General features: G+C 41.1%; 1 long non-coding RNA gene across 1 annotated transcript; it reads left to right on the top strand.

Annotated features, from left to right (window-relative positions):
• Positions 1–505: 505 nt before the first annotated feature.
• Positions 506–6,133, top strand: LOC310703907. The gene is made up of 4 exons (XR_014524458.1): positions 506–555; positions 2,885–2,971; positions 5,636–5,678; positions 6,072–6,133. It is a non-coding gene; the product is annotated as an uncharacterized lncRNA (long non-coding RNA).
• The last annotated feature ends 4,965 nt before the right edge of the window (positions 6,134–11,098 follow it).

Below are 11,098 nucleotides of genomic sequence, written 5' to 3'. Positions count from 1 at the left end.
ACAGGTGGCAATCACACACAGTCTCTTCATGCTTGCAGAGTGTGCTACAGGAAGCTATCAGGCATCCTTAAGTCATCTAGAAAGAACAAGAGAGCACCTGGGTCATCCTGCAATCCACATTCATTTAAGAGAAACTGGATGTTCCTTCTGACTCTTGAGATAACTTTGGGTTATCCATTGGAAGTCAGGCTCCATATCAGACAGCCACACATTACTCCCAAGGGCTAAATTAACCCCCCCCCCATCAAAAACTTTCACTGGAATAATCGAATTTGCAGATGTGTTCTACACAAGAAAAGATGCAATCAGCCATGCTGTGTTCTCAGCTTTGTTGGGGCTTAATAATAGTGAATACACCTATACTATGCCTTGAGCAAGCGTGATGAGGTGCGGGAGGGAGCTGAGAGCAAAAGAGAGTTCTGTTTGTTAGCTCTGCTAAGTGGTTTGCTTATTGCCATGGAAACATCCACATCCTAGCAACAGCTTGTTGGTACCAAGCTGACATGGAATGATGAGCTGATGCTGCCAAAGAAAAGGAAGATGCAAGTGATTTGGGTGTCTCCATGTTTTTCAGAAACGTTATGGTTTGTTAAAAGATGTGCCACAAGGCTCCTTAACACCCTCCTTTCCAAATCAAATGGCATAATAATGAGGAGAAATGGGAGCTGGGGTTGTGTCACTTTTGAACACCTGGAGTGAATCATCACTTATAATAATTTGAATCACTCACATAGCAATCATGATTCATTAGCAGAGGTTTCAAGAGCATATTAAAAATTAAATTAATCTTAGAATGCTTAGATATTGGGAGTCTATTTTTCTAGATCAGAACAAAAACACCCTTTCAATCTGATAGCCCTCCTTCCCCAGCTGCTGCACTGATTTATGGAACTAATCCTGTTGATATTGAAACCACTAGTGGCTATTTTTTTCCTCTAATGCCTCGACACTGTATACTTTAGGCATCCTGTAGCTAAAAAGAAGAAGGGGAAAGGTGTACCTTTGCAAGTGATCGTTGATATAATATGCACTCTGTTGCAAGCTTGGTATGCAATGATATAATATTGGCACAGAAATTGAGAACAGCAAGCAGTTTCAATATTATTGCAAATAATTGACTCGTACCTTCTGACAGATCATAGTAACTATGTATTTGTATTTGTTCAGTACACTGTATCCATCAGCCAAAAACACTTGGTTTCAAAAGTGTGCAGCTGCACAGAGTATTGTAATCAATAGATGAGCAAATAATGAAATAATAGTGATATTGACAACCAAAAGTATAGGGCAATTTTAGGTGTGAAGATGCATGGCAGCCTGTTTACAGCACTTTGCATCAACCATTTATATCAATACCAGCATTGATATTCCATGCTTTTATGACTTTCACTTGTTCTTAAGGGCATCCATATTTACTTGGATATGTTTTATCCAATGGACCTGTTACACCACATTTGTACGGTGTTTAATGCCTCACCACTTCCTTGAGCAGTAGGGTGCTCCATAGAGAGTACATTTGTGGTTACTTCCTTTGAAGCAGAGAGTGCTGCACACATTTTGCATTTTTTTAAAAATATCTTTTTTATTTTCAAACATACAACTGGATTATAGAGGTGTAGGCAACAGTCATCCAGTGCTTGTCTTTAAATCTTTACTATTTCCTTGAAAACAAACAAGATATTTTAAACCACTGCTTTTACCATTCCATTCTTAGCTTAATTTGTGTATCAAATAAATACTAATTCATAAAGTTTGTTTTAAATAAATAAATAAAAATTATTTGAAGCAATCAAAACTTGACCAAAGGTAACAGCTCAAACTATTCTATGACTCACCACATGTTTCAGGGGGTTCAAATCCAAATTGTATCATATATATTGGAGAAATAAAATACCATAGTTTAATTTAAATTCAGTAAAAGCACGTTCTGAAACAACAATAAAGACTTTATAAAGTCTCGGCAGTGTGGGGCAGATATTTGAAGATAGATCTGTGGTGCAAGGAGAAGCCTAGTGGCCAGAATATAGAATTTGGGAGCCAGAAGTCTAACAAGATACCATCTCAAGTCACTAGTAAAGTAGGTGCATAATAACTAGAAATTGTAACAAAGAACCTGAACTCAAGTTTGCTTATTTCCTCATTCCTTCTAAACTACTTTCCATTTGTGTCATGTAATTTTAGTTTGTAAACCTGAGAGCAGGGGATGTTTTTCTGTAGTGGTTTGAAATTTCTGGGCAAAAATTATGTGAATAGAAATATTAAAAGGCTTGGGAATTAGATAACAGCACAATCCTATACATGTCTACTCAGAAGTAAGCACCAGCTCCTCTGAACTGAATGGTTATTACTCTCAAGGTAAGAGTGTATAGGATAAAAGCCTAATTTACTTTTCAGATCGGAAGATGGCTATCATTACACAGTCCCCACTGGAGTATTTGTAGTGCTGCACCACAGTGGCAGTTTTTAACAACAGCAGACATTTGAGTTGACCAGGGATGGAGGAGAAGTGAGAGGGGGTAAGTGGTAATTTTTAGCAATGGCAGAGGTTTCAGCAGAGTGAATGGGAAGTGACACTGAGGGGGGAAAGAAGTGGCAGTTCAAAACAAGATGTGAATACTTTCTATGTTCTATCAAGGCCACATAGAGGACATAACCATTGTTGTTTTTCTCAGTGGATAAGAAACGTTTGAGTGACTTTAAGACTGAAGATAGAATCTTTTAGTAGCACACAGACCTTTATAAGAAACTCAGAAAATAAAGCACTCAAGGTGAGGCCCAGCGTACACACTGAACTCCCAGTCCTTTTCAACCTGTCTGTAATTACTGATAAACACAGCCAATCATATTTACTAAATGAGTTTTAGTGCTTTTCTTTCCCTAATAGATAAAGCCAGTTCCACGCACAAGCCAAGATCCATTTTTTGGTTCTAATTCCCTCAGGATGCTACCACCAGTCCTGACAGTACTACTGGTAATCTAACCAATAATCTGTTTCCATAGGCTGAGTTGGTTGAGGAGCTAGATGAATAAAAAGAAGTGCTTAGCCATTTACAGATGCTGTCTCGCTGTGAATGCCAACACGGACAGCAACAAACACGTCTCCTTCTTTTAGTTATATATTACAAAGAACTTCTTGTCCATATGTTGGACAACAGATAAGACTTATTCTTGCCTCTGTTATGTCCACTGCAAATACTTGTCACAATAGACAGCATCCTTAATTAATGTTGCCTCTCTTTTGTTTATTCTTATATCCTGAGGGAAGGCGTGACTCCTTTACAGACAACAGTCAGTCCTCTGTTTTAAATTTTCTTTTATTTGAAGGGCAGTCCAGTCAAGTCCAGGAGTAGTAAGTGAGGAGCTGTACACAGGACCTCCTGGCAGTGGAGTCACTGCAACTTACTGGGAGGGAGAAGATGAGGCAGCAGGGAAGCTGGTGCTGTGTGGGCTCATCAGCAGGAGTATTGGATTGCCTCTGCCGAAGCACCCATGCCATTGAATCTGCCTGCTGCCTCACACCCTCTAGTATATGGTAGTGACTCCGCTGCTGGGAGGTCAGGGGTGTGGTGCCACCGATCCTTACCAACCCTTCCTGGTCCAGTCCAGTTCCAAATTAAACATAAATAACTATAAGAAGGGAGATCATGGGCCCTGAAGTCACCCATCAACTGTTAACAACTGGACAGAACCATAAGTAGGCCAGCAGGACCCTTGGGCCTTTCCCCGGAGGGTCAGTTGTCTTGATTTCTGTTTAAATTATTGTAATAATTTCTGAATGTGCATCTATAGCTGCAAATAAGCACATGCAAATTGCATGCAGATCTGTGCACTGCTTTGTCCTCTCTTGTGAGGATGCATTTGCTCTTCTTGAGTGATGTGTAGGTGGCCACCTTGGCATTATCCCTGAAATGTAGAATGAGAGGACATACTTGCATGTTGGGGTGGTTAACCTCTGGTCCTCCAGATGTTGCTGCCCTTCACCTCCAAGGAGCCTCAACCAGTGTGGCCAATGATCAGAGATGATGCAAACTATAGTCGAGCAACATTTGGAGGGTTTTAGATTAGCCACCCCTGCCTGCATCAACTTTCTTCAACATGGAACACAAATCCTCTATAATGTGAGTGCATGACCCAGATGGAAACATTGTCAGCACCACCACCAAATCATAATAGTGCCTGATCCTCGTCCTGTTTGTGCCTGACTTACATAACAGAGGAAGAAAGTCATAATATGTCACATTTTCTTGCATGTGTTATTTTTCTGGGTAAAGCGTGGACTGAAATCTCTATATAGAAACTAAGAAGAACATAACAAAATTTCCAACTTTCTTTATTACTTTCCCTCTTGACAGTTCCCACATTTAGTAACACAATATTCCCACATAAGCCAGATCAAAGTGACAAAAAAATGACACAATTTTTAATTGGTGTGAAAGGGCACAATATACCACATATATATATAAAAGATATTCCCATTCACTCCAAAGAGCAGGAAAATTTCACAGTGGATTGTGCCTAAACTGGTTTCTTCTTTCAGGCTGATGACTCATTAAGAGTCCAAGGGTAATTGATTGATGATTCAGTAATGGGAGCTATTGACAGGAGATGATTTCTTGGTAGCTGGGGTTCTCTCTCAGGTTTGAAGGAAGAGATCCTGTCAAAGCTTGGTGAAGGTGATGTTCGTCCAGCTGAGAGCCGAGAGAGCGCAAAATGATGTTGCATGTAAAAGCAATACCCAAGTGTGGTTTAACAAGCTAAGCTCCATACCCCTGCCTGAACCATTATTGCCATTCTCTCCCCCAGAGTTGGAGTGTAAAAGTCTGAAGCAGGGAGACTCCTCTACTTCTGAAGGCTCCTTGTGAGATTTAGAACCCTGCAGACCTCTAGCAAATAGTCCTTCTGTGCTTTTTAACACAAGCTGACACATCCTCATTATGTTGCACTGGTAACCAATATGGACTTCTACCTTGAAACTCTGGTGATAGGCATTCACACTTTATAGAGGTTGGCAATAGTAATGGATACCTTCTGGAATGGTTGCAGCTGCCACAGTCTTTCTCCCTCTACCCCACTTTGTAATTTCATTGAGCAACATTCATCACTAAACGGATAACACATCTCCCCCTGTGGAACAAAATTAAATCTTAACCAGATTTACTGAAATTATACCACTATTTCTTGACTTAACTCTCTACCCAGTGGACAGATCTGCAGCACTTGAGGGAACATGCTGTGTCTCTTTCAGTGTGGCCAGACAGCTAGAATTAAACTTTTTGTTGCGAGCCAAAACTGGAATAGCAAATTGAGGTGGGGGAAAGGAAAGGGCTCCCTTCAGTGTCAAAGTGGAAAAGTTGAATACTGCAAGAGAAGGGAGTTTGATACCTTCTTGCCCAGGGAGGAACCCCAGAGCCTCAAAAAGAGAGCTGCTTAATACATGGTGTTGCTACTGGAGGAAGGGACAACTCTTTGGCAGTAACTCATGAAACAACATCTGCTTTGCATGCAGAAGGTCCCAGGGTCAATGCCCAGCATCTCCAGGTAGTAGACCAATTGCCTGACTAGTATAAGACTATGCACTATGCTTGTTCCTATGGACGGCCTGTAAGGGGCAAACAAAACATTTCATTTTTTCCAGAGCTGTGGAAACCCATTGATCTCCAAGAAAGAATTTTGGTCTGGTAAGTTCTCACCCACCTAGGAATCAAAGGATCTGCCAACTTCGTTTCTCTCTGTTTCTCATTTTTCCAGCCTTAAATTCAGTTCTCCACATTTTTGCAGCAATTTGCAGGGGGAAAATGGAAGCTTCTTATCACCATTAATTTTCCTTTCTGAAGAAAAGAAAATCTCTCCTAGACTGTTACCCCTGTCTTTCTATTTAGGGTTTATCTCCTCTCCAGTGCGACACAACCTGCAGGCTTCCTGGAGCCTGCTCCACACAATTATTTTTAGGCTGTGGGTGACATGTTCATTGAATAAATGCAGTTTTCTCCTGCCCTCCCTCCTCTGGATACCCGGTGACGCTGTTGTGTGATTTATTTATTTGTTTCTATTCGTAGGCTTCTCTTTCGCAGGGGTTCAAAACAGGCTGCAGCAATCATTGTTTCAAAATCTTCATTTCTGTACCTGGAGGGCTTACCACCCGAGTCACTTTAATTAAACAGCTTGGGAAATGAAAGAGGTCGAATGAGGTCATTAAAATTCAACTTTTAAGAGTTATACTTTAGCAATGCTGAAGACATTTTAGCTTTCTGTTGCTTAACACTTGGAGCGGCTTCATTCTGGTACAAAAAAGGCGCACTCATTTTAAGGAACAATTCTACTGTGTGGTTTAGGTCTTCTTGGACCCCTTTTGCATGAAATGGAAGCAAGGTTGAGTGCTACTTTCAAAAATCCTATTTCTAATATTCTTGTTTTCTCCATGCAGGGATGTTTGTAGAGAGCATGGGGCTTCTCCACCATTTAAGTCTGAAGCAGCATGGTCCAGAAATAACTCCATGTGGAGGTCAACACCAAGCTGTGCATTTAGACCAGCTGGGTGTTCTTTAGATGTTTTAGACTCTCCCATCACCTCCTTCCATCTTGGCCAATGGTCAGGGAAATATGGGAATTGTAGTCCAACAGCATCTGGAGGGCAACAGGTTGGGAGAGACTGGCTCAAGAAGTCTGTCTCTTCTGGGTTAGAGCAGGGTCAGTGTTCTACTTATCCCTTTTCTAATTATTCCTGTTGCAGCAGTGGATGTAATGGGAAAAGAAGCATGAATTGGAAACCTCTCAGTCTTATCCACACAGAGTATCATTCCCTGTCATTGACAATGCTGGCTGTGGCCTACTGCAGAACTGCCTCTCATTGCTCCAGAGTATCATCAGCTGCCTGCTGACTTTATGTTGTGCAAGAATATGCACGTGTGCATGCATGTGTGAATGATACCCACACATTCCAAAAGGAATTTATGGACCCATCACAGCCTCTATTTTTGTAGGACTGTTCTTTATTTCAAAATATTATGGTTCCTGATTGGACATAGTAGCTTCTCTTCTTTTTCCAGAGACTGCAGCTCTGGGACAGCTGTTTTCTTGGAATTTTGCATTTGGCAAACTCTACTTTAAAAGGCCTTACTGGCTTACAGAAGCTGTGTCAGTTTCCCCTTTGATAAAGGATTTGGCTGCAGCCCTGGACTCAGTTACTCACTTAGTCCCAATGAACTCAGTAGGCTTAACCAGGCATAGCGGACTGCAGGATTACATTATTTGTCACTTATCTGGATGCGTAGAAGCATTATGAGCTTTTAATTCAAGTTCATCTTTATAAGGAAGCTTTATGGGATCTGCCAGATGAGATACCAACTGCATGCTTAGTGACTACATTAGAATTTTTACAATAAACAGTTGCAGATTACCCAAGGGGATGTAACCAGATTCAAATAATGTCCAAGACACGGTATTTTTAGTTTTAGTTTTTTGCTGACGCATTGCCAATTAATGTTCCATTACTTTTGCTGGAGGCATGCAAGTTTTTGCATACAAGGCACAAAGGAGGCACTAGCTTTGGCGTCGTTAAAGTCAATAGGCTGTTTTCTCCCAAGTTATTTCCATCGTCCATTCGTGTGTATCTGTTTCTATAACAGACAATAGAACACTCAGATTTTCACACTTGGCCGCCACCTTCCCTTTAAAACAGGCCTATGATTAAGTAGAGACCACTTTTGTATCTCTTTTGTAAACTTTGTGAGGGCTGAAGGTGAGCTCACTGCATTAATTTTACTGTAGGTTTTTCCCCCTGAATTGTTTTATCTCCAGGTTTCAAAATCTTGATTATGGTGGTAGAGCTTCTGTCACATTTTCTAACTTTCCTTTCGCACTGCAGTAACTACTGTGTTATGGAACTGTGGCTTTTTGACAGATAAACCAGCATGTTGCACTACATTGCATTCACACCAATAGACATGGTGTGACACAACAAATGCCATTGGACAGTGTTGCTACTCCGCCACCTTGCTGGACATGTGCGCTTCTCTGTTCCTCCATGATTCACCCATGAAAATGGCAGGAAAGAACTGTAGGCTGGTATATACCACTCCACATTTTGTCACTTTACTCCAGTGATTTCCTGCGTTAATGGGGCTGCAAATTGATGTTTTGCGCTGGAAGCAATTAACACAGAAATGAGTACTAAATTTCCACTAGATTCCATTAGCTTTCTGGAATTGGCTTTTATGTTGTGTGAAAGCTCAAATATAATGCAGGTATTAAGTTTAGGAAACATTGCAGAAATGGTGTGTGAATGCAACCTCTGAACCATTCTAGGTACATAGGTGTCATCAGGGGTAACCATTCAGAGAGCACAACTTCTGAGCCTTGGTAGTGTGAAGAAGTCCTGACCAAAATTAATGCCTTGCAAAAGGACAAAAACATTGATCTGATTCTTAATATTTTTTTGATGTTGGAAACAAAGAAGAAGCCCACTTTGCAATGCGTAACATGCAATTATTCTAACTGTGAGAGAAAGCACTTTGGGTTGTTGATTAGATTTTCACATTAGATAGAAGCCTGCTCTTCTCCTTGTCACCTATCAGTTCTGTCATATTCTACAAAGGATGTGGTGCCTTTGTTCTGTTGCTTATGAATCTGTTTGGTAGATTAATCTCTCCTATGTGCTCTGCATTTAAAGCATGTTTTCAGCTTGGTTCTCCCTTGCATTTTCTGCTATTGTCCAGAGGTGGTGCTGAGTGCTCAGGTACTACATTGTTTAAAATGGTCAAGAACAGGAATAAGAATCTTCATTCTCTTTTTAGTGATCATTGTACCCTACAAGTGGTAAGGAAAAAGGGGGGGGGGACGCTTTAAAAAATGGAAATACAAACCAGTATGTTTAATAAGCACTGTGCACTGAATGAGTTTCTAAGACAAAGGCTGATATTCCATGTGCACTCATCTGGGGAGTGCTGTTTTAAATTCTTATTTTCTTAGTATTTCCTTTTTTTGCATTGTTTGAATTCTTCTTTTATCTTGCTGCATCCCCCGCATCTGCTTTAAATTATTACTGTATATAAGAACATTAAAAGATCCTTGCCTGATCAGACCAAAGGCCTATCTAGTAGAAATGTGACCAACCACAATATTCAGTTTCAACTCAGAGCTTCAAAAAACAACACAGTTGGACTTGATTGTTCAAATCCACTTTGTTTTCCCAATCTACATTCACTATTGGAAAGTTTTAAAATGCTTATAGCTTTTTTTATTTGACAGAAGTGGATAAAATTTGTAAGCATGGTAGCCCCTCCAGATTTGTGCAAATTACAAGTAAATAATTCTAGGGACTTTTGTGCTGAACAACTCTAAAATGTGATCACCACTCTTCCCCTGCAGAAGGGAACCATCTCTAACTTTTTTTTTGCAGAACTGGGTGAAATTTGCATGCAAGGCCATCCCTCTGAGGGCATAAATTTGAGAAGGACTCCTTCACTTCCTGAGTACAGTGGTGCCCCGCAAGACGAATGCCTCGCAAGACGGAAAACCCGCTAGACGAAAGGGTTTTCCGTTTTTGAGCTGCTTCGCAAGACGATTTTCCCTATGGGCTTGCTTTGCAAGACGAAAACGTCTTGCGAGTGTTCCGATTTCCCCCCGCTCCCCCCCTTTTTCTAAGCCGCTAAGCCGCTAATAGCCTTTTAGCCGCTAATCCGCTAAGCCTTTAATAGCCGCTAAACCGCTAATCGCTCTAAGCCGCTAAGCCGCTAATAGGGTTGCTTCGCAAGACGAAAAAACCGCTAGACGAAGAGACTTGCGGAACGGATTAATTTCGTCTTGCGAGGCGCCACTGTAATCATTCCTGCTCTTTAAAAGTGAGATCAGTCAGTTGTGCATGAGTGCTTCTTCACCTTTCCCCATTCTGACATCTTACCTCCGCTTAGAGACATAAAACCTAACCTTGCAGTGCTGTTCCCTGCAACTGGTATTCCAGTACAGCTGACATGACTAGTACCCATTGCTTGCCTTATCTTCCATGAATTTGTCTAAACCTCATAGATAGATGATAGATAGGTGATAGATAGATAGATAGATAGATATAGTTTGACCCTTAATTTTTATTCAGCCTCAGAATTAATGTACTTTTATCGAATTTGTCTAAACCTCTTTTAAAGTTATCCAGGTAATAGAAAAGTAGGATCTAAATTATTAACTATTCACCTGCCAGGGACTGGACTGAAGAGGAGGAGGAATGGTGGAGGTCACCCCCCTTTCTCCGGTAACTCTCAGAGAAAAGGGAGGCAGTCTCAAATCACAGCAGAGCTTTGAGGAAGATAATAGCTCAGAGACAGGTGAACAGCAGAGCTATGAGGTGTTAGGAGGAGGAAGGGAGGCAGAGCAGCTAGCTGACACGTCACTGGATAGCATAACTGACCCTCCTTCCCCCAAAATGTGGTGTTCATTACGTGTGCAAGAACAAAGGGCACAGAGGCAGTTGACCATGGACAGAAGCTGCAGATGAAGGTGTTGTTGCTAAGAGTGAAGGGGGAGGAGCTCAGTGTGAGCAACGCCATCAGTGAGGAATGACAGGATTATTTGTCTTTCACCGTGATACTGAAATAAATCATAAGTAAGAACTTTCTTGTTTTCTCCCTGCTCCTTGGTGCCATCAGGGGAGGGAAAGAATTCTTCACACCTGACATCACCTGACTTGGGGAAAAGCCTCATTGAATGTGTGAAGACTTTTGAATAAACATGCACAACATCATGTTTCACAGCTTCAATGGTATTAAAACAAAGACAGCAGCTTGAAAGGAGACCTGATTGCATTAGAACGATCATGTTCTCTTTGGTGTTTTCTTCTATCATTCTGCCCCCCCCCGTCAAAAACCCAGACACCCTTTCAGGATGTGTATAATTGGGATGTGTTATCACAGTGGCTCAAAAATGTCAAAATGTCAGTGATGTCAAAAGTAGAGTGATATCCAACTAATTCATACTCAAACGAGACCCACTGAAATAAAGTCTACTTTCAGTGGGTCTACTCTATGATTGATTAACACTGGATATCACACATAGTTTCTGACTTCTTACAATGAATGACTACTGACTGTGATTATTCTTGCTGGTGGTG

The sequence above is a fragment of the Podarcis liolepis genome (genome assembly GCF_965112155.1).
Source record: "Podarcis liolepis genome assembly, chromosome: 3".
In the NCBI taxonomy this organism is placed as follows: Eukaryota; Metazoa; Chordata; class Lepidosauria; order Squamata; family Lacertidae; genus Podarcis; species Podarcis liolepis.
The sequence above is the reverse complement of the archived record's forward strand: the minus strand, read 5'-3'. Positions and strand labels throughout refer to the sequence as shown.